Here is a 25,736-nt window from a genome sequence, read left to right on the forward strand (position 1 = left end):
GATAGTTTTCTCAGGAAAAACGGAACTACCATCTGAATGAGATACGGTGAGATACGGTATGAGTTTTTTTTACTTTGACACATAGGTATGCCAATGGGTCGGCTGTAACTTGGGTGAAGGGGCATTGGAACTGGTCGTATGTTTTTATGCTTTAGTCTCTATGATCATTGTGTGATATCACACTGATTTGTCCTTTTCCTCTGCCGCTTATGAGCGACCTTTATTATATGAAAGATTGCAATCTGAACTTCAAAGATCTATTGGTATTTGACCTTTTAAAGTGGGTCATTACGCAGTCTTCGGTATGAAACAATTATGATCGATAAAATAAAATAAAAAATAAGCCCAATACGATCAAACGAAAGACCAGGCAATTTTAAGACATTCAATATTCAATGCACAGAGAGCAATGTCATGTTAAATCAGGCGAAGTAATGATGAAAAGAAGAGTAGGCTTCAATCGCTTTCAATCACTTAAAATAACAAATGAAAAGAAGACTCGCTTACTTTTAACGAAGTGTATGAGTAAATGAAAGTGCCAATTCGAAATGACTGGATAGTTATGTGAAATAACTTTCACACATGAATTCATACTGAATGATGTTCGACCAATAAAATGCAACCATTCACGTACCCAGTTTAACATAATGACGAAGGAAGACATTTAATTAAAAAAAAACTTTAAATAGTGAAGTGAAATGATAAAAATAAAATGTTACTTTCATTCAAATATAGAAAAAGGAGAGTGGAACTGAACTCCACCCGACTGAAAACTAAACAGACAACAGTTTGCATCAAGATCAAGAAAAGAAAGGAAAATAAGTAAAGAATCTTTGGGAATAACAACTTTTTCCCGTGTGAAACACAACTGAGGCCTTATTCATAACCATGGTGCAATATATATTATATATTATTATATATAATATATATAATATATATACATATATATATATATATATATACATTATATAATATAATCTATACATAATATTCTACCACACCACCCTACTATAGATATATGATATATAAATTACAATATTATAAATTAAATATATACATATATACATATATATATATATAATATATATATATACCCCCAATATAATATATACACATTATAATGATATACCATATATTATAAGCACACACTATATATATTATATATATATATATATATATATATATATATATATATATATATATATGTATATATATATCCATACATACATGTGATGGTGTATATATTACTTTCATGTAAATGCAAACATACATTTGTGAGTATATTACTTAATGATAAACTAAAGATTCCATGAAGTATTTAATAAATACACCTTTCAGGAAGAGAACACTGTTCATCACAGTATTAATTATCGCACCCATTCTATGCATAAGCTGTTGATTTGATAACATGAAAACTAGATGACTCCATGACGACTGAGCTATTTGCCAACAATTTGCTCCTAATGTAAAACTGGTTGATAATATCTAAATCCATTACTTCATGTGATCCCCACGGTACATTATCTATTTACCTGCCAATTAGGGCTATTGATGAAGACCATTAAATATGTAATAGTATTCATAGGGATTGAATGCATTCAACAATTCTGTACAAATATTCAGAAAGATATGGGAGAACACCAGCTACCACAAACTCCGCGGTTTGATGGATATGTGATACTCAGATAACGAATAATGGGGTCATCACCTATTTTAAAGGAAATTAAAAATTAAAACAATTACTATTAAAAATATATAAAGACTTAGGCATATCAACATTCATCTTTCTGCTCTGTTTATAAGCTGATTCTTCCCCTTTGCTGACAGGTTTTGGCGTTCTTTCTATGATTCCGTTTACCCAAAATACGGACCCATATTGCCAGAAGGCAGCTCAATCCCAAGATTATGTCCTTATATCTTTCAAGCCAAACTACGGTATTGGGCTGCCAGTCACATGGGACTTTTGAAATAAACCAAAAACTACAATTTTCTAAATATAGCACTGAAATCTATATGTCAAATGAAATTTCTGAATCAGATGTCGTACAAGGGAATTGGCTTCATCTCTTTTTCATTTCTTTATTCTTATATCGGGTCTACTCTGACTAATTGTCTGGTAGGAAAACTGTCTAGAATTTCAAGCACTTGTTAAAGATCTACAGAATACACAACTAAATAAATATCTACATCTGGAAATAACAAAATGAAGAATGCTTGAAAGGCAGGCAGTATCAATTTTTTATGTTAGCCTCTAAGCATGATGACGAGGGATGAGAATCTTTCACTAAATGTCCTAATATTATATTGCTTTAAAAACGAACCCAGGTTCACTAAAACCAGAAATATGTTACAAATGGGAAAATAAATTCTGCCTTCATAATGAAGCCCGACTTCCAAGTATGTGCCGTTACACTGTTTAATAATGGCCTTAGTTTCACGTTGTCTAGATAGCTGTTTGAGGAATGTCATCGAAAATTTATAGGAAAACGCTTACCATTTAACTCATGAGTTAATTAGTTCAAAAGTTTGTAAGCTAAAATTATCAGGAACAAAAAATTTGGGGATCTGTCTCAAATTCATGAAGGCATCATATTTACAATAACGATTATGTTGGACTTATCACTAGCAGTTGGAAGTCATCCCTTACCTTCTCTCTCTCTCTCTCCTCTCTCTTCTCCTCTCTCTCTCTCGTCCTCTCTCTCTCTCTCTCTCTCTCTGTAAATAGCCGGGTATGTAGATACGTATGTCCCGTCTCCCAGACAAAACTGTTTCCAAAAGAAATAAGTTATGATAAAGATCATTTCTGTTTACGAAATGTACAAGCTAACGATATGCATAAAAAGCGAAGAAGTTCCATTTAAAAGACGCCGAGAGGTTTACCCCAAAATAATTCCTCTCGCTAATCACACTTCACTTGTCCATAAATCCAAAGCCGCCATTTTACTTCAATCCGTAGATCAATCCTGGAGGGGCCCTTTGAAAAGATCCTCCGGTTCTCTGCTCAATTAAGGGCATTTTTCCCCCACCAAGAAGGATACAATAAGAGACTGCCTTTTGTGAGCTTTGAAAACGCCTCTTAAACCTTTCCCTTTTCCCCTTGGTAATTTCAACAGCTTTCTCCCAAATACGAATCATTCGACGTAACACTCCATTTTCTATTCCAGGACAAAAGAATCCTCCCGGACCCCCTTTGGCCTTCTGTGTACCTATCGCTTAGCTTTCTCTTACATCCTCTCTCGAAACGATTTCTCCCAGACTTTTTCTTTATTCTCTTGCAGAAGGAAACAGGAAACATCGGCCACGCTTCGTTTAAACACAATATATGACTTTGCTTGCAACGTTTAGACATTTATTAATCAAGAGCTGGGTATCTTGAAGTAAAACTGTGCTTTATTTTCAGGTTTGGTGTGTGTGTGTGTGTGTGTGTGTGTGTGTGTGTGTGTGTGTGTGTGTGTGTGAGAGAGAGAGAGAGAGAGAGAGAGAGATTAATTAATGTCTTTTCTTATAAAAACAAAAACAAAAAAGGTTTCCCCTCTTCGCTTCGCAAAAGATCTGTCGTCTAATGAACTTTAATTTTTGTTTCCAACAGATTTTGGAGGAAAAGACGCAGATACCAGAGCCCCAAAAACCCTTAGCTATGAGGCTTCCCTTGTCGGATGAGAAAAACCCAGACACATCTCCATTCTCCAATTAAGAGCAGGAAAAACAGCACTCCTTCTCCTCCTCCTCCTCCTCCTCCTCCTCACCTCCACCTCCCCCACCCCCTTATCCTTATCTTCCTCCTCTTTTCCTTCATGTTCACCCGCAACCTTCCCCTCGAGGATGGAAGAGGGGAGAGAAATAAATCAAGAAGGCTCAAGAGAATGGCAAAAGGACCAGGCAACCGAAGGATAGATAATAAGGTAGTGAGGGGGGTTGGGGGGACCACATAGACCTTGAGACCAGACAAGAATATGGAAGAAGACGAAAGAATTTGAGGCATCTAGATTACCCAAGGAGACGTCGCCGAGAGAGAGAGAGAGAGAGAGAGAGAGAGAGAGAGAGATCCCTGAAGACTACGAATATGAGTTGCCGGAATGAATTCTGTATTGAGGTACGACTTCTCAGGAATTCGCGGTACGATGACAAATGTTACCGTCAATTTCTTTTTCGTTCTCTTCATTTTGCCTGAATGAACTGGGTATTAAACAAAATGTGTTGCTTGACATTTTTTTCTATAATAATATTGTCCCAGTGTATGCGAGAAAAATTCATAATTAGCCACATGTTACAAGCTTAACAATTTCATAGTCATAATCACTGCGTTCTCGTTGTTTGCCAACCAGGCGGCTGTTCGAATCCCGCTAATGACGAAGCATTTATCCGTTGTAATTCCCTTGGGTGTAACTTATTCCCGAGTTATAGTGACTGGATATGAAACCAAATTTGTGACTTAATATTTGTGTGTGTGTGTGTATACATATATTATATATATATAATTATATAGATATATATATATAATATATATATATATTTACACAAATAGTATATAAACATGATTGGAAACGAAAGAAATCAATATAAAAAGCAGATAAAAAAGAAGGAACCTATACACAAAAAGGCTATACATTCAACCGTTCCACTCCCACACCATGCTTCCATAGGTGGTGGCCCTTTGTCATTCACGCATGACCAACCATACTCCATATAACTGCAACAAGAGCTCCTGACTTCAACAGACAATTCATTAACAGGCACTCTTCTCCCCTTCCTGGACTTCGTGCCTTTCCAGCTACTGCCACAGGAGCTGTCACCCCAAGGAAACTTAAACACAGAAATCCACCAGAAGCAGGAACCATTCACTCACTCATACGGCTCCCGCGGGCTCCTCCTCCCCCCTGGCCCCGGCGAAAGCACTGCCAGCGTCTTACCAAAGGCCTTGAACAATAACGCTGCCTGATGGACTATTGTACCCGCCATCAAAGCACTATCAAAGCATTAAATGAAATGTAGCCCGTCTTACATATCGCCACCTAATCAATACCTACTACAAAGCCTCATTATTCGGTCACTTCCGAGTCTGCTCTGCCAAGGCTGCGAATCAATCGCGTGAAACGCCCGTGTGTACTGCATAAATTATCCTGTGCATCATTCTCTCTCTCTCTCTCTCTCTCTCTCTCTCTCTCTCCTCTCTCTCTAACACACACAATTACACATCCTATAATCAGTCAATTAAGATTATACCTTGACGAAGGAGCGCCACGATATTATACTTGTTCGGTCATCTTTCTCTCCTTATATTTTTCCTGACTGACTGACATGGATAATGAGAAATATAAACATGAATAATAAGTATAAATAAAATGAGGTTTATTAACCATGACCTTTCCTCAAATTATGAAACTCGAAACATTCTCTTTTTTTAAGGAGTGCTCAATTACTGATTAATACACCGTCCTTTACGTATATATGTGTATATGTAATACAAGGATAGAATCCCACATATGTACACACAAACTGAATATATATTGCAATGAAAAGAATGCAGATTCTCACTCAAAAGAGCGCGTGCAGAGAGCCAGTATTGTGTTGATAAAAAGATTATAAAAATTAGTTGTATCGTACATGAAACCTGTTAAAATCTGTTGCAGTCTGCATTCAATATGATTTCCAAACAAATTAACTATAACATAAAAAAGTAAGACCATAAAAAGTGAAATATTATTAGGGGTGTCCATAAAAAAGGAAAATTTTGCGATTTTTCAGGTAGTTGGTGAGCTGCACTAGATTTAACACATAAATTTTCATACTTACTATGAATATTTATTAAAAGACTATTCTTTTAATGTCAGTAATTGTGCATGTGTGCGCTCGTGTGTAACAGAGAGAGAGAGAGTCGAAGGAGAGAGAGAGAGAGAGAGAGAGAGAGAGAGAAAGAAATACGTTTTTCGCCAGTGTTGCCTTCTAATCAAGAAATCATGTGACAAATGCCCATCCGACTGACTGAAATCGTACATTTCTACCTGGAAGCAAAGGAATGTATAAACTGCCATTCAACGTAACCGACAGGCAACAATCCTTTAAAAATTAAAGGTGAACATGAATAATTCGCTGTCATAAAATAGACCTCTTGTGTTACGGGCTCATAATAAAGTAAAACTGTTATTCCTTTTAAAATTCTAAAGTAATATCATTCATGTGCATCCGATAATTTTGGCAAAAAATAAATTAATTAAACTACGCCCATGATTGTTTATCTATTCTAAGGGGTGTCTGTGTCTACAAATATATATTCATAAAATATGCAAGTACACATGCTAAAAATAAAATTACTAAACTTCATGAAATGATATTGATGAATGAATGATAATTAAGAATGGTCATTTTCCTTCATCTTTTACCTTCTCTTGGCATATTTACCTTCCGTAACAAATTGGCTAGTCAGTTGTGTTATATAATGCCATTACAATAAACTATAATATATACATATATATACAAATAATATTATAAATTATAATATATATATATATTAATATATAATATTATATATATATATAATATATATATTATATAACATATATATATATATATATATATATATATATATATATGTGTGTGTGTGTGTGTGTGTGTGTGTGTGTGTGTGTGTGTGTGTGTGTGGGTGTGTGTGTAATGTCTGCGCTTATGTATACAGAGAGAGAGAGAGAGAGAGAGAGAGAGAGAGAGAGAGGACGCTTAAATAAAACTGTTTTAATACTTATGACTCCTCTTTATGGAACAACCTGCGATAAATTTACATCCTGAGACAAAAGTGACAAGGACTGACTTATGAAACAGACTGACTCTTGAGTCCATGTCTAAAACGCATGTCAGTTACTGATGCAAAATTTTGATTTAAAGAGATGAGTGGATCTGTTTGAGTCATTTCAGAGGTAAAACTTCAAAAATAAATAAAAACTTTTCCCGATCCACGAATGAAAGAATTCATGGGTACAATCAATATAAATTCTAGACCAGCGAACATCTCTCCTTTACTCTATGAACTAACCATAAGGTCGATGGAGTATCAGGAAAAGGACTGGGAAAATGTGTCAGATTATTACTGTTATTGTAGCTGCTGTTGTTTTTATTGTAATCAACGATAGGTAAAACATTTACGGCTTTCAATGCCTGAAATTTTGCTTTGGCATTTGTCCATTCTCAATCTGCATGAACTATTCCCTAAAGCTAATAGCGAAGGACAAATACTTCTTCAAATGAAATTTCTCCCAGCCACGACGTCCCTCAAAAAGAAGAAAATGTTGTTTCGAAGAAAATAATTTAAGGCGATTACCAGCAAACTTTAGCCCCTAGACGTAAACGAAATAAGTTTCTTATAGACTCAAGAATTTGCCTTTATTCGAATCCAAGTCAAAACTATCATCGATGTTAATCTCCCATAAAGACAACAATCGAATAGATATAGTGGGGCAACAGTAAAAGAATCTCAAGAGTCAGGAATTTTGAAAGAGTATTTAGCAAGGAGGTAGGATGGATTTGTCATTTTAAAAATAAAATACAATGAATTTCAACTACGATATTCACAGATGCCTCACAAGATTTCCAAGATCTTACCAAATCACCAACAAATGAAAACAAGAGTTCTCAGCCTCATTATTTAATATTAGCTTATTTTCAGTTTATAATCCAAGACGTCATTATTGAGTACGCAATTAAACAAAATATAATTCACATTCAATTATTCCAAGAAAGTCAGGGGTCTTGACCTCTCCAAGTCTTAAGAGATGAACTCTGTCATGGTTACAGAAGATTCTCAGGGCACTCACTCCAGAAGCATTTGTGCGTTTTGTGCCTCGCACTTCAGTTTTTCAATAAAAAAGCTGCAAATAGGTCGTATGTTGCTTGGAGAGACGTCGGATGTGCCAGTCATCCTTGTATGCTCTGTATTTATGTGAGCATTAATTAATTAGTGAAGAAATGACCATGACAAAATATTTCCCAGGACATCAATCGACGAAACGAAGATTATTTCGGGAAGATGTTTGTATATATAAACAAACAAATGAAATTACTGAAAAGTTAATGAATTACAAAAAAAATACGTACAATAGAATCTGATAACATCTGAATGAAGACCATCCTATAGAGGCTACAAGTTCCATCCTACAAAACACCGTAGACGAGAGAGAGAGAGAGAGAGAGAGAGAGAGAGAGAGAGAGAGAGAGAGAGAGAGAGAGAGAGAGCTCAGTCAGGTCCGGTTGAGAAGCAAAACTTCCTAATCGACTTTGATAGCGAGAGAGACATAGAAGAAAGGAAAATTAAAAAGGAGAGAGAGGCCGATCCCTTTATAAGGACCGTCCAGGTCCAATTAGATATAAGAATTTTATAACGCTGCGGATTAAAACTTGAATGATATGCGGCTGTTGAGGGAGATTAAAATGATTTGTGGTCTGTGGGTGCATTGCCGCGAGTCCAACTAATTAATCTTTACTTATGAAAATGGATACCTAGGCAGTCTGCTTGTTGGTGATAATTTAAAGTGCGAGGACGACCTACGCTGGTGCTGGAGGAGGAGAAAGAGGTGGAAAGGGAGGAGATGGAGGAGAAGGAAGAGGAGGAGGAGGCGGAGGAGGAGGAAGTGGCGGGCAAGAGAAGGGGAAACGTAGGAGGAGACGAGAATAAGGTAAGGTAGGAATATGTGGCATAAGACATGGAAGGCGGAGGGGAAGTGAGCGCCCCTAAAAGGAGGAAGATTCGGACATGGTTATATGACCCCCAGGAGAAACTGGTGACCACCAACAATATAATAAATAAAAGAAAAAAAAATGTTGAGGAAAGCCAAACAGAAAAGGCTGGAATTTGAGGATGTAAAAGTAAGAAAAATGTGTGTCAACTCATTCATGACACAGTCAGTACGGAAAACTTGTACAGCAGTGAAAGGGAGAATATGATGCTGGTTAGAAAACAAGGGAAAGAGACAATTACTGTTAAGACTTCGCACTAATAAATGCTGAGGGACACAATTTAAAAGACGGTCTGCAGCGGAAGATGGAGGTCGCGATCAAAATAGAGGAAATAATTTACTTGGGAGATAATAAAGATGGCAATAAATAAGCTGATCTTAGCAGGGAAGGAATTGGGGAAAGGGGAAAGAGACCATTAAGGATTTAGGGGAGCTTTGAGAAACTACTCACTGCAGAATTTTATGATTATGAAGTAGCTCAAGTGATAACTGATTGAAAAGAGGAACAGGGAGAGAGAGAGAGAGAGAGAGAGAGAGAGAGAGAGAGAGAGGAGAGAGAGAGAGAGAGAATGTCTTAAAAAGCTGCTTTAATCTATTGGGTATTGATTACTCGTATCCTTCAAATTTTCTCAAGATAAAGAGATGAAAACCTCATGAAAACCTCGGTGGTGAAATTCTCATGAAGTTGGGTAGCAAGGATATCAATAAACGAGTATTAAATGCAACGCATAAATACTTCACCAATAATATCATCCTACGAACAGTGTTAAAATAAAATTGATATCGAGTAGAGTTCGCCTTAAAATTGAAGAATGTGGAGTATGTCCTCTTTATTGAATCGGCTGTAACGATATTTACATTTCACAAGGGTTATAAAGACTGTTATAAATATTACATTAAGCTAAGGCGTCTACAAAAACCCATCTGATACATCAATAAAAAAATTCACAACAGAGATATTCAATATCTATTTGTGACTAATACGTCAAAACACCAAACACAACCAGCCACAAAAAAGCAAGAGGTCCTTTATCTAAATCCAAATCTTTACTAAATCTTAATTAACTATGCTCAGCCAACAGGTCCACCTTTAGTAACACTTTCGTTACAATATTTTAGTTCGGCTAATAAACTATGAATCACTTATAAACAAACAAACCACCTTGTCGCAGGTAAAAACAGCAGAAAATGAATACAATGACATTTGCCATAATATTCTTCTATATTCTCTTTAGTGAAATTAGGAATGATATTATGTATATATATATATATATATATATATATATATATATATATATATAATATATATATATATATATATATATATATATATATATATATATATATATATATATATATATATATAATCTTCTCGCTTCCATAATAAAGAAAACTATCCTTCACATGATTATAACCCTAATGAAACATCCCTAATATACATATACCATATCACTTTCCACCCGATCCAGAAAACTATCCTTCACTTGGCAGAAGTTGGTGAGTTGACCAAAGAAAAATCGTACAAAAGGAAAGTTGGCAACGTATTATCCCCCCTTAACACCTTTCATGTTGGAAGGAACTTTTTCGAAAGTTACGCCGTCCGGGAGAATAAAGCCTATACCTTATCCTCTGTGACGTCCCAGAAAAGGGAATCATAGACTATAATGAACGTCCCGCAACGAACCTATACTCTGGAGAGAACGGAAAATTGATTTCAGAAAGAAAGAAAAACAGATATCCACCAGAGATTTATTTCAGAAAGAAACACAAATACCAATAAAATCAACCTTTTTCTTAAAGATCTGAGGTATCAAATAATAATAATTATGATGCCATTGAAAATTAACATTAAAAACCTCAACACATAAGCTTTCAGAAGTTTGCGAGTTTCTTCAGTAAAAGATAAATGACCCTATTGTGTATTGTGAAAGACCATAGCAAGAACCTCAAAATCCATTCTACGGTGTTTAAAGTAATTATACGATTACCCAACTGGTCAACTAGTGGATAAAAAATCAGTGGAAAAAATTAACATTCGAGATAAATAAATAAGATGTTGTATACGGCTTTTTCTCGGTCACATATCAAGGGGAATCTAAATAAAAAGGAAGAGCTTTTATTCAAACCTTTACAATATGTCAAGAAAGCGGTTGCCTGAATTTTCAGATATTTTCTAATAATTAGAGGGAATGCTCGAAGAGATCTCAGTGGAAAACCTCAAAAATAATTTAAATAAAACATACAAATGCATTGATAAGTCTGTACTTATAAAATTAGGACATATGAGAGAGAGAGAGAGAGAGAGAGAGAGAGAGAGAGAGAGAGAGAGAGAGAGAAATCAAAACTAATTCTCAAATATATTTAGAGCAAATTTCCAATGGAGTACATACTTAGGAAGCCTAAACCAAAATAGAAATTACGAGACGAGAGAGAGAGAGAGAGAGAGAGAGAGAGAGAGAGAGCAAAAGTTGGCAGAGCTAGCGGCATAAGAAAGGTCCTTGTCCAGGGAGCGCTGTGGCGGTGGCAGCAGCGGTGGCAAACTCCCCTTCATTTCCAGTTTTCCTCCTCCTGAAGGGCTTCGATCGAAAACACCATTTTGTTCGGGAGCCCCTCGGATCTCCCCTCTCCACACCCTCCCAAGAACTAATTTGGTTTCCCCTCTTCTATTCGCCGAAAACGGAAGAAAACTATTGACCCGGCCAGGAGGGAAAAAATAGATTCGCTCAGCCGAGAACCTCATTAAACCAACAAAATGTTTAGAGGGACTTGAGACTTGTTTGTCTGGCGACGCTTAATGCAAAGTAGCCTGTCGTAAACTTCTTTCGTTAGACGAAAAAGAGGCGATGGATGTCGATGGAAAATGGAAGATTGATGAACGAGATCGAATAATCGAGGTCTCGCCCTCCCTTCTTTCACCTAAGAAACACGGTCTCACCATTTCGCTTTTTATCACTCTCTCCACCAATTAATTTCGTTTGGGCTCCTCCTGTTCGCTCGCATCGAAAGATAAGGTACAGGAAAAAATTTGGGGGTCCCTGGGTTTAAGAAAGGGCTCCCCCTCTCACTTCTACCCTTACCCCCAGAGGCCTGGCCCGCAAGACCCGGGACTTTTTGACAGTTTGACAGCTCGGCCGGCAGGCTTTGACAGCCACGGAAGACTAGAAGGTTATCCAACGAAAGACGTTATAAATTGGAAATTCCTCCCGCTATTCTTATTCCGATTTTAACTCGGGCCGTCAATTGAAGTATTATATATCTTGTGATAATTAAAAGTTAGTTAAAAGTTAGGCATATCTTTTACCTCAATAAGAAAAATTAGGGCGGTATTTATCATTATAAAAATTAAAGTTTAATTTCTATGTTGGGTTAAATATCTTTCATTTGACGCTAAGAAATTTATGGAAACTCAGGCCAGAAGTATATCACGAAATACTCTTGGATAACCAGTATAATCACCGATCCGTTACAACAATTAATAACCATGATGTATAAATATAAATAGTTTTAAGGTAATGCTATGCCTTCATTCATCACAAATTTCAATAACCCACCCTCATACATATGAGGAAGACGTGTGCACTCTATCTTGAAATTTCCTTAATGACTGTCTGTGTAGGAAACTTCCACAACTTTCATTTACCGACCTCAGCTATGAAAGATGTAAGGGCCTTCTTTGTGTCATTAGGCTTTCAAACCGGAAGAATTATGCCCTGCATTATGGATGAATGGATCGACTGAATACTTCAGAACAACTCCGCAGTCTCCATTTCCCTAGCGTCTCTTTTTCCACTGGCAGACCTAACGAAACCGTCATAAGAACAAGATAATGGCTTTAAAGATTTATTAATTTCTAAAAGGAATCTGAGGTGAGGTCTCATTAACGGTTCACAAAGCATTTAGTATTCTACTCAAATGAGAGCATACAGTCCCCTTCACTAGCCCCCAACCTGCAAAAGGCCCCCGCCGCACCCCGCCCCCCCCCCCCCCCCTCCCCACCTCATTACCAACCTTCCCCATCCTACAGGTTCCCTAGACCAGCGTACAATCTCACTTTCATTCTGTTTATTCAAAGACCATTTGCTACTCGCATAAAAATAATTCGCCCAGTCAATCAGGAGTGATTGGTAGTCTCGTCGGCCAAAAGGACCGGGCGGCGGTAATGACGTATAGGTTAAAACTGTTAATTCAAACAGCAAGAGGCGTTAAATTCACCTCATATTTAAGCGCTAATGTTTACTACGCGTCCGGGGCGTCGGTCAGAAAATAATATCATTATGTAAATTTTCCCCCCCAAAAGAGTGAACAGCGGGATGCATCAATAATGGCCTTTTTATTTCACGGGTCGGAGTAATTAATTCACATTTTGGGAGCTAAGTCAACGTGATGGGAATCAGAGTTTTCGCTGCGATCATTGTTTTATTTGTTCTGAAAACAGTTCTAATCTCGTTAGAGAGGATTTGATGATTCCACTCTTTTCATTCTTTTTCATTGCGCTATGGGATATCTTCTTAGGCTTTTGATTGTTTTGGTCAATGTTCTTCGGTTTGACTCATGTATATTGTGTTTTTATTGTTAACTCATTAGTACTCGTATTTTATATGCTTTTTTCTTTAAGCTCTTCAAGTTTAGCACTTTACCGGACAGCAGCATTGCTCTTTTATGACTTAAATTTTTGTCTCTTTTTGCGGTTCGTTAAAATGATTCGAGTAAGGCCTCGGCATTTTCATTTTAAGACCAAAAAGAATTTCATTTATAAGAGAGATATAAGCCAGATAATTCCTAACAAATGTTGTAGCGAAATAACAGAAAGTGAGAATACCGAGTTATCCTTTAATACTACTTCTGATTTCTTCGCATTATCATCTGTCTTCTAGCTCAAAGGTCCCTGGAAATCAGAGAATCAAGTATCTGGTAGAGAGCAGAATGTGGTGGGTCGTACCTGAGTCGTGGCTGGCCAGGGAGCTAGCTATCACCCTCATCCCACAATAATTGCCGAGAACCGTATCTCAAAATCGAGTCAGAATTGATCTAAAATTATAGGATTTCTAACTTTATTACAACGTAAAGGGTTTAAATGCCACCAAATTATTAAATGAAAAATACAGATTCGATATGTTCAAGTAGAGAAAGCAAATAAAGGGTAGCTGGATGACAATAATTATTGTCTTCTAACTAAAGGAATATATGTTAATTTGAGATGCTAATAAAAGTTATATAAAAATTAGTAAGTTCAATCAATACAAACGTAAGGCTCAGTTGTAGTGATATTAAGACTGAATGCACCCAGAGAAGTTTTTAAAGAACATGGGATAAAGGACACCCTAAAGAATAATGGATCTGTATTTCCCCGTTAATATAATTGATTACGAAACTAACTAACAACGGATGGTTGTTCTCGGAAAAGAACGTACTCCGAGATAGTTGTATCAAATTTTTAAAATTGAGGATTAGAAGTCATGTAAAGTAATACTGAAGATTATAATAATTATTATTACTATTATCGTTACTATCATTATTCAGACAATACTCGTCAAATATCATTTACTTAACACCCCCCAAAAAAATAAATCAAGGTATGAGTGTTAAAATATCTTGATCAAATTATCTGCAAATGAATAATCCAAAATTGAAGAAATAAAAATAAAAAAGGGAAAAATTACGACTACCAAGTGTTGATAACACTATCGCCACGTTGCCAATTATAAAAGGTTGTGGACCAAAACATGGAGGTTAAATCTTTTTTAGATAATAAAAGCATCTATGAGAGCAATATGGTGCATTTCCTCTCTCAGGATAAGGCCTGTTTGGTATAACAAAGCTAGCAAAAGCTGCAGAGGATAGTGCAACAGTCTGAAGGAATTACACAATGTACATCCAAAGAGAAATCTAGTTTGAATGATAATGTGAGAAAGGGAAGGGTAACAGAAACCTATAGGGTAAGGATGATCAGAGAATATAAGTGGATTGGACTTGTAAATACCTGTATATTATGCAAAGAAAGGTGAATGCATAAAAATACAAATGACTAAAAGAGAGTATCTAGAGTTTACATAAGATCTGCAGAGACTTCTATTTAGAAGAATAGGAATGTGACGAACGGGAGGTAGGTAAAAAAAAAAAAACAGGAACGGATAGTGTTTTTTAGTTGGTCTGGTCATGAAGAGAAAATGGAAAACGATAGGTTAGTGAAGATTGATGTCATGGAAAGCGTACTGCACTGGAAGATCCGGGAAACAAAATGGTATGTTTAAAACAGAAGCAAATGTTCCAATGCGTGTAGGGGGCTTGAATGTGTTACTAATGAGTTTTCAGTACCATACAAAGCAAATACTTTTGTGGAAGATTTTTACACAGGATTCCTTCACTAACCGGGTTAAGTGATGAATTTAGCAGCAAATTTGTCTTATCTTTTTAAGGAACCACTAATTTTTCAAATGAACGGTTTTACAAGCCTACTCTAATCGACAAAATAATTATGTGAATATAAAATTTTCATGGTTCAAAGGCGATAAAAGCAAATATATGTAATGAAGGTTGTAGCCTTAAATACCTGGAACAGAAAAAGAAACTTTGGTATTTTATCCTTATCTGATACAGATTTGCGATTCTAATATGCAAATGAAGGAGCCAGATCTTGAGAGACTGAAGTTTCCGAACCTAAAATCCTCTTTAACTCATTCATTCAAACTAGTGATCATCAAGTGAGGGCAATTCATCTTAGTGAATGATGACTGGAGAGTGAATGGTAATGAGATGAGGTAACCAATTAGCGAATTAAACAAGGCAAAAGCTAGACCAAATGCTTTATATGCATTCATAAATCAGGTGGTCTTTTGGTATCGATACCCCGGACTTTTTTTCATTCGTTTATAACAATTCAATTAAATATCCAAGTCTATATGTAGCTGGTTATTCATAATCATTAAGCAAATCACAAGTATTGTGACGAATAGTCACTAATATCCATCTTCACGGAAAGCTCTCGAACAACCTGCAAGTATTATGCCATTCACCTCATTCTGCACATACTTACCACTTCTACGCAACACTTTTCAGGATTTTCTTTCCTCTTCCCTTTTTAACACTTTAGAATTCTGTACTCTTTTCCATGACCTATCGTCCAATATCCTTCTCATATGAGGAAACCATATTTAAATACTCATCCATCTTTTCACCTCCGTTAATCCCTTTATCCACTTCTTCATGAGTCTCCACATTTCTGACGTTTTTAGGTCTTCTTATGCCTTATATATCAACTATTTTTCTCAACAGCAGTGACCTTTTTTTTTTTTTCGTTATCGTTTAACCACCACAACAATTATGTTAAGAAAAGTTGATTTATCAGTCCCTTCATACATACCTACCTTGGAATGTCTCTTTACAACTATTTGCACACATCCAGCAACTTTCCTTGCTTCACCCATTCTGTGACACTTTCATCTTATGGTCAGGTCTGTTGTGTAACGTTGTTGGCATTTTGGAGGGATTTTATACACTATATTTTTGGAAAGCTTATGACACGAGAATTCCATAAGCCAATGTTGCCAAATCTATTATTGGTCATCTTGGCGACCATTTTGTATACTGAAAAATGACGACTTTACAAAAGTGATTTTTTTGAACTAAACTAACACTATTTTGATCATTGAATAAATTTTGAAATATTTGATAACAAAAAAATGCTTATCTAAAACCTTTAATATCGAGCATTATCATAATACAATTGTTGCGAAAGGTTATAGCCATAGCGTATGTCTATACACCACAAATATTACGCCTTCAAGCATAATAAGTGAGTACGTGTATCAGACAGGTTTACATAAATGCAAAAACATAACTCTACCTGAGCAGAATAGGTATTATTCCTACATTCTCTATGTTATAATAGAACATTTATTACTATTGCCTCTAACTCTGAAGACACAGAACAGATGAAGATATAACAACCAATCTATTAAAGATACAGACATGCATGGATTGTTACCTTGTTGTAACTGGATATCAGTTATCATGCTTAGACGTCTGCGTCACTCAGATCATTATCCCACTCAGAGTCACTGACAATGGATGAAACATCACTAGAGTACTGGTCCTTTTCACAGTCACTTGGACACTGACACCGACAAGACAGCTTCACAGCAGCAAATGAACATCTTATGGTTGCACAGTTTGTCTTGCAAAGGTACCTCACCATCTCCAGAATGGCTTCCGGTGCAAGCATACATTCTGTTGGGATGGGTTGCAACTGGCCATCCTGGCTCTTGAAGTAGCCGTGACCCAATGGTTCTAGCAGATCCTGTTGCGTTACTGATGCTTGACCACAAACTCTCGCTTGGTTGTTTGCTCTTAACGCATGCTGCTTGAATGCACTGATCGTTGGTGGGAGTTTTTCACTCTCAGTCATATGTTTGCAGAATAGGTACTATCTGAAATCTGAAATGTTGCTGATGCCCAAATTCTTTGGTTTGTAGGCATTACAAATCTTTCCAAAGCTATAATTTTTTTTACTGAGGTCATGATCGTTTCACTTATTTCATACTTAATTTAGAAGCGACATTTTCTTTTATTCACACTTCATACAATGTGTGTGTATGTGTGTGTGTATATATATATATATATATATGTGTGTGTGTGTGTGTGTGTGTGTGTGTATGTGTGCGTGTGTGTGTGTGTGTGTATCATATATATACACACATATATGTATATATAAACTTATTATATATATATAATATTATATAATTTATTATATATATAAATATTAATAGTTATATATATAATATATATATACTAATATATATATATATAGATATATATGATATATATATATATATATATACATATATACTATATATATATATATCAGAAAATGACGCTTGTAGAATAAGAACAAAATGAGCGAAACGCTAATGACTTCAGTAAAAAAAATATACACATAGACATCCGTTGATTAGAAATATACTTTCCGATGCGTCAAATTGATCCTTAAAAAGTAAAGTTATTTAAAGCAATGTACACAACAAAAAAGAGAACTAATGAAAATTTACCCTTGAAGAAGGACGTGATTAAAGGCACCTCTTAAATATTCAGCAGACGCTAATGCTTAAGATAACGAAAGTCATCTCTCAGAAGAACATTTGCAGAGCATAACTTTTGAAGAGAGAGAGAGAGAGAGAGAGAGAGAGAGAGAGAGAGAGAGAGAGAGAGAGAGAGAGAGAGCAAACCCTGGTCTTCCTACTATCCCACATCTCCGACCTTCCATTTTGTTAGCTCGTGTTTATTGCCGAGTTTTTGATCCCAGTTGCTAAAGTATAGAGGAAACTCTCTAAAGTATAGCACAAACTCGCTAATTGGATGATGCTAAGCGTTTTACTTGGCCCAAACTAGAAGACGTTTTTCTTCGTCCAATTTCTTGAAAGTACGAGAAGTTAATTCATTAAGACGCCTCTCGTTGTGTGGACCTTTCTTCGCGCCAGGTCCGCCAAAAGCCAGACACACGGATGGGCACCATGGAAGGTTTCTTTTCTCCGCAGAATTGAGGCTTTTGCAGAAATCCTAATTTTTTTTATACCTCTGTAAATTATTCGCCTACTTTCTAACATTTATTTCTCTGAGTTTTATGGATTGATTATACTCTGCGTCTGTGTTAGAAAAGTGCACTGTTTTAATGTTCTTTCCTTAAAAAGTTACGATGCCGTCCGTCATTCTGCATCCGAGGTCAATGGCTTTCAATTTATTTTATTACTTCCTTGACGCTGAATTCCATAAATGCATCCTTCGTTCTTGTATGCATTGTATTCATCATTTATTAACATATTTATTGTTTGTATTTGTATTTCTAAGTATTCATTATAAAATGTCTTTGTTTATTTGCCACCATATAATAACACAAGCTTTATCCTACATATTAACTTCTAAACAGTGATGATCACGGTTTAACCAAGGTAAACTACACTTACCCGGTCATGCGCTACGGTGTCATTGGGATGTGTAACTGTTTATTACATGCGTATAGCGAAGGCTGGCGATGCTGTTATGGACAAATAGGGTTGCGTTAAGGTCCACTATTACTCTTAAATGGATGAACTTGAAATAAAAAGAAAACCTTGGTTGTTCCACTGAGATGCTCAACATGCTCGAAACCGGTGGTGTTCGAAACCGTTCAAGCAGGATGACCAAATATCGCCGAATTATCATAACGGCTGTCCACGGTTCTTTATACTGGCATCCAAGCTTTTTTACAAGATAGGAAGACCTAGACCTAACGCACAATGTTTTGCAAACGCCACTTTCTTTCCAAATGTTCCTTCCTTCCACGTTGCTCTCAAGAAACTTCACATACTGTGTTCTTAACTAGTATGATATGAACAAAAACGAGTACTATTAAATTTCTTATCCCCAATCTCGACATTAAACTCCGTCGCAGTCGTTCACTTAACTCAATATGGATGATGTATTATATTTTCACAATTATGATCATCTTTATCATTTAGATCTATCCAGATTACAGTACTCCATCCTTCACAAAGCAGTAGATTTCTGCAGGTTATTTCTTCATTTTCATATTCCTTTCCTTTAACCAAGTATTATTTTTAACTAGGATGGCAGATTGGTTGCTATAATATTAATAACAAAAGCACTTCCAAAAACCTGGTATTCCAAGGTATCATTATTCTTCAGTTTACCAAGCCTCTATCCAGAGTGTACCAGCTATAAAAGCAATACACCTAGTACAGAACAAAAATGTGGAAAAAAGACTACAATTCCACGTTCCCCTAGGAAAACTGGCCATATAAGAAAAAGAAATCAGGCAAAACCATAATAACTAACAAAAAGAAAGACATGAATGCTTCAGCAGCACTACACCAGAAAAACAAAGTCCTTGAACCACAGCGCTTTAGAGCAATAACTGTAATCGCAATAATAGTAAACCCTCTCAACAATGATGGTAATGTAGGAGACGGATCCGGGAATGACAAACTCTAGGAACGACACGTGCCGTCCCGTAGCTCAGTCCATGGCACATGCTTATACATAGAGGCTGGCATGGGCTGAGTGACAGCAAGACTAAACATGAGCCTTACCTGTAAAGGTAAGACTACTACAACTTCTCAGCTTAATCCCTTTTCTATACTGGTCTCCGTTTTGGATGAAACGCTTCCATCTGCCTCTGTGGTGCGCTTCTGCTGCAAGCCCTTCTTCAAGTCGTCGCTCACACAATCTCACCATCTTTTTCCTGGATTTTGTCGTCTTTCTCTACCCTGTACTTCTATTTCCATAGAATGCCTCCCAATATGGTCAGTAGGTGTCCGTACCATCTCAGTCTCCTATATCCTTCACTTTCTTTGATATTTCTGCTACCTTGGCACTGGCTTGGACTATTTCTAAGCTTTGTCTAACCGTAATTGTGGCAGAAACCAACGCCTAAATACTCTACTGGATAGGCAGTTCCTTGCAGCAAGCAGTTCCTAGCTGACAAAGGCTATTGACCTCTCTTGTTGCCTGCTGGTGATAACCCGGGTCATCCATCAGGCGTTACACAGAAAAAATAATATGAATACACAATGAATTTATTAGATAGAGATTACAGTCTGATTTATTACAGTCTGTTTTATTCGTGGGCATAAAAGATCTTTGAAATACGGCAGTGAGATAAGGTACAACTTGGACACTGATGCTCTGTGAAGAGAGTAGCTCGACTAAGTAAAAATAATTTCAGCTTAAGTACATCTTTTCAGTGTTGTCTTGAGCGCATTCGACACTCAAGAGTTCACTATCTACTCCCTGGAAGTTATTCAGTTGTTGCGTACTTTGGCATTTTAGCTTCCTAACGATTTACAAGCGCAACCACAAGATTATTATTATTAATAACAATGATTCAGAAGATGAAACCTATGCATATGGAACAAGCCCACAAGAGCTACTGACTCGAAATTCAAGCTTCCAAAGAATATAGTGTTCATTCGCTAGAATTAACAGAGGGTAATTGGAAACACAGAAAAGGGAGATCAGTTATTAGAAAAACTGATTAATCACGAAATAAATAAATATAAGTCCTTGTAAATCATAGAAAAAATAGAAAAAAACAAGACTTGTATTAAGGCAGTATGCATTCCATATTCGCATGAATCTCTAGAGTTCCAATTGCACGACATCCACAGAAACAACAGTGTGAGAAATAAAGGACCTCTAGAACTGAGAAGTTCGACAACGAGCCATATTTACTGCATACTAGTGGTGCTGTTCTGCAAATCTGGTTGCTCCAGAGCGAAAAATTGACAAACAAGAGAGCATCCGCCCATGGTCCAAGTCAGAACTGCTAATATCAGGTAACAGAAACCTATCACCACGAGCCTTACGAACAATGAGGCATTTGGTTAGACTTTCATACACGTTTCTCAAAACTAAGATGTGAGTCAAAAGTTGCACCTAGAAGAGTTAGAGCTTTAGACTCATTCAGCAGGGTCGCATCCATCTGAAGGGGAGGATGGGGTGGAAAACCTGTACGAAATCTGCTAACCAATGGTATTTTCGTTTAACTCGAGTTCAGCCTCATACCCACAGCTACATCAATCACTGTTCCGGTCTATGCCCCACTACAGTTTAAATGACAAGACATTGCAATGCTGTCAAAACATGAATATTATTCAAGAAATCAAATATATAAAAAGATAAATTAAATACTTGGGCATTAACGCTAATAAGGGTAAAAGATCACTCTTGAAATAAGCGATTTACGAGTATAGTTATATATGTCTTAAACCTTAGCTCCAAGTGCAATGACATCCTATGGATTAAAAATCCTCAACTCTATAACATAGTTGCAAAAAGACGGTTGGTTAGCCGAAGTCAAGAGATCCACAATATGTTTCGTCTATTCACTCATTTTTATGTATATGAAACTGATGACTGAGGTAGGTCAAATCATATATGTGTGTGTGTGTGCGATTGTTCATTTTCACGAGAACAGTAATTGATTCATGATACGCAACTACTGTGAAGACTAGAACAGGAAATCTCAACATGAATACCCGTTGCTTAGAACACAATATTCTTGCTGGCTGGGCAAACAATATGCTACTTCCAGGAAAAAAAAAACTATACCAAACCCTGGGTAATTCTCTGTTCCTTAGATATTTTCCCTCTTCTCTTCAACCATAATAATGCACAGAAAGTTCTGAAAATCTTTCGCGCTCGCTTTTTCTTTGCATATGGACGTTTTATTCAGTTGAAGGTTGGCCACAAGACAATGGCCTTGTACGCTCTATCATTGTCAATAAAAAACAACAATGCGTGTGCCTCCTTCAAAGAAAACCTAGTTCCTTGCTTTCCTCCAGCTTATCCTTGGATCAATCCACAGCAACCTCACTAACCCTCTTAGCAATTCAAAGACCAGAGTCTGTAGAGTACTGCAGCCTTTGAAAAAGGGAAAGGCTTTTGGAGCGGGAAACATTCACCTAGGCTCCTCCAGGGCGTTTACAGGATGAACTTGTACTACTTGTATCTAGAATTATTTCTAATCCCATCTCCCATCTCAAAAGCATTATTATACAGTTAACTTCAGAGTGCACTCTAATAAAACTTGATCTCAAAGAGTGAAAACACTACCTCTATAAACTATTGTCTGATATCTATTATTTCCTACTAATGTTAGGGAATTTCGATTCTCGGGTCTAGCAATATTTAGGGATTGAAAACCGAGGAATTACACCAAGGGCTATGCATTTTGCTTGTGGCGTGTGTACTTTTCTGTGTAAGCCCTAAATTAAGTGGGACTTGTGCGTCTTGTATATTGTATTATTCCCTTAAAAGAGTTGAACCTTTCAATCTAATAAATGAGGCGGAGTTTACTTTTAACTGTATAATGTTATATTCAATATTACCCTTAGGGATCCGCTCAAGAGATTCTAGGCCGAGATACCTTGACCCTTCACTCTGCCACTTATATATGACAGGATTTGCATTTCCATAGCTACAAGGTGGACGTTCAAAATAAGTTAATCATCTTGTACGTGACCTTGAATTAGTTACTTATGGCCGCCTTTAATCCCTTTACCCTTGGCTTTTTTTGCCGTAACTAGTTAGTGAGGCCCGGTACCCTGGCGGTGAGGCCGGGTGCCACGGCCCCAGACGTTGTGACTGTACTCTGAAGTAACAGTTATCTAACACCGGTGGTTTTTGGCCGAGCTAACGCTCGAACTTTTTATTTCCTTATCTTGTTATTTCCTATGTTGTTGTACCTGCCCTACTTCTACTAATCAAAACGTCAGGATTCACAACTCAATGTTTACCGTAAACTACCAACCGAGCGGTAGTTTTCCAGGATGTAATTTCCACCCGTATCTTACCAAATTCAGCAACGATTTGAGAATGGTTTGGTCTTGTTAGTTAGCTAGTCACTGAGTAGGAAAAGACCCTGTCTCCTTCACCCTTCTTTAACCCCTAATGCTAATAAATTGGTCCGTCAGCTGTTAAGCATTTACATGGAAATCCGCACCGGTGAAAAGTGCTGACAGACAACAGACAGACAAACCAAACTACGGTTTTTATAGTAAGATAGTCTCTTTACCATGACAGTCCCTCCGCCATAAAATTATGAAATAAGATCTTTAACTTGTTAGAATAACCATTTCCATTAAACTATGCAACAATAGCATTCCATTGTACTGAATCTGTTCAAATTTTTTGTAGAAAAAATCATATAAACAAAATTCAGCATATATGGTTAAAAATTACATGCTAGACAAAAAATAAATAAATAAATAAAGGGCAAAATAGGGTACGTTTTCTATAATAAGAGTTATGTGGGTCCTCTATCTCATTAAACTTTTTAAAACCGATACATTAAAGCTAATAATGAAATCCACATACTAACAAGAAAACCACGAACATACTTATTGCTTAAAACAAACAAAAAACAAAAACAAGGAAAAACTACTGAGTGAGGGAAGGAATATATTAACTAATTATGTTAACTAATTACGGTACAATCTCAATTTATTCGTTCTCTGAAGAAGAAAAAATCTAATACTTCTCACGAGGTAAGATAATAATGGTAAAATTAATTAATTGTTCTATCAGTAATTAATTGGCTAAAGATTCTGAAGAATAAAAATAAAAGACAACTAGACAGCTGAAGAATAAGAGTATGATTAACTAAGAGTATAACATGTAATATTGAAGCCACTAAACCGTCGAGGGAATTTCTATGTTTGCATTCAGTATCACATCCAATGGTCTGTACTATAGGGCTTGATTTACAGTTCTTGCAGGATTTGAAGAAAATGTCCCAGCTTTAATATTCATAGTTACATCCCTTACTTGAAGGATTCACTCTTCCAGTTATAATATTACTCTTCAAAATGTTCATATATTCGTTATAACGACTGGTGGAGCCCTGTAATTCACGAGTTCCATAAAAGGAAGTTTTGCAAGGCAGTGCCCACGTGTGACAGGAGAGGAAAGAAAAAGGAAGGACTGGGACTGTATGACAAGGAAAAAATAATGCATATAATGGCAAATAAAAGAAAAAATTGCAAGACATATTCACGAACCCAAATCTCTGGAAGGTCACGGTACACAAGTCATGGCACAACGCAATGCCTGAAAACTGGGCCCATGGTCACCGCTATGCTTTAGATAACTCAAGATGGAATCTCAGATAAGACTGCTGCTGTAAGTAGCTGCACACATTCTCCAGAGCATTTATAGAAAAATAACTAATGACAGAGGGGGGAGAATGTAGAGAATGGTGTGAAATCATATTACAAATATCAGTTACAATTATAATTACTGTACAAAAATATAATCCACTGCAATACATTTTTAACTAGACATGATATTATTGACACTGCTAACATTAGGATAAAAAAAAAACGCTTCTCATTTTCAATTTGTCAAGCCCCCATATCCCATCACATTATAAAAAGGAAACAACAAAATTCTGTACAATATAAACATACTGAAATCTATGTAAATATCTTGTCGTCACAAAAGAAATAATCAAATAACAAATGTGATTTTTAGAAATAGCACACAAACCGAGGTAATTCTATGATATATACATAATGAAACAAAAGGAAAAAATGAACTGAATAAAACATTGACAGTTCATGAACACTAAAAGGAAAGGAAAAAAATTAACAAATAAAATATAACAGCTACGTACAGAGTCGTATATGAACCTCCATCTTGTTTCGCAGAGGTTTATATAGGGAAATATATATGCTGACCGTTACACCCTTGCCTTTTCCTTTCGCTCTAATTAAATTCAATTTACCATTATTAAACCTACCGCCGAAATAAGTTTCGGGACCTCCAACGCTGCTAAAACTAACCACGGAGAACAACTTTCCTAATAATTCCTAAACGATTCCCAGGAATGCGTCTATTACCAACTTTCAATGGAATACCCTCTCCTCCCTCCAAGCCCCTCCTCAGCCACGCAAACCCTAAATTCTTCCATGATAAGCACGGCGTAATACAAATGAATAAACAAATAATAACTCACATTACAAAAAATAAATATATAAATAAAAATGTATCGATAGTTATTGTGTACTACAACTACATTTTCGAATCGATCTGCGTTGCAATCCACAAACCGGATGATTTACGCAATCATTCAATTTGGTGATGTGCCTTATCAAAATGAGCTTGCCTCATTTCGGAAGAACACTTCAAAACATACCTTTACAAATCAACCCGATTGCGAAAAGTAGGAGACATGGAACTGTAAACTTTCCCTAGCAACTTCAAACTACACTTTGAAAGGCAAAAATGCAATCAAACATGACGACGACAGCAAATCAAACAGCGCTTGGCATGACTGACTGACGACAAAGCCGGGAGAGGCATCAACGACGAGACGAGAGCAAAAGAAACCGAGAGAAGCACCAAGCACTGACTGTCCTGTGAGTCAGCTTCGCAAATAACACCACACTTACACCGCACCGGCGCCGAGCAATAGAGACGGACGAGAGGCGAGAAACGACGCAAACACCTAAATGCCAAAAA

General features: G+C 36.6%; 1 protein-coding gene across 3 annotated transcripts in view; it reads right to left on the reverse strand.

The window, feature by feature from the left end:
• The window catches only part of LOC135200070 (protein glass-like), a 1,678,662-nt gene that overhangs the window by 1,576,826 nt on the left and 76,100 nt on the right, over window positions 1-25,736 (reverse strand). The gene's annotated exons all lie outside the window — the stretch shown is intronic.

The sequence above is a fragment of the Macrobrachium nipponense genome, chromosome 26 (genome assembly GCF_015104395.2).
Source record: "Macrobrachium nipponense isolate FS-2020 chromosome 26, ASM1510439v2, whole genome shotgun sequence".
Taxonomy (NCBI): Eukaryota; Metazoa; Arthropoda; class Malacostraca; order Decapoda; family Palaemonidae; genus Macrobrachium; species Macrobrachium nipponense.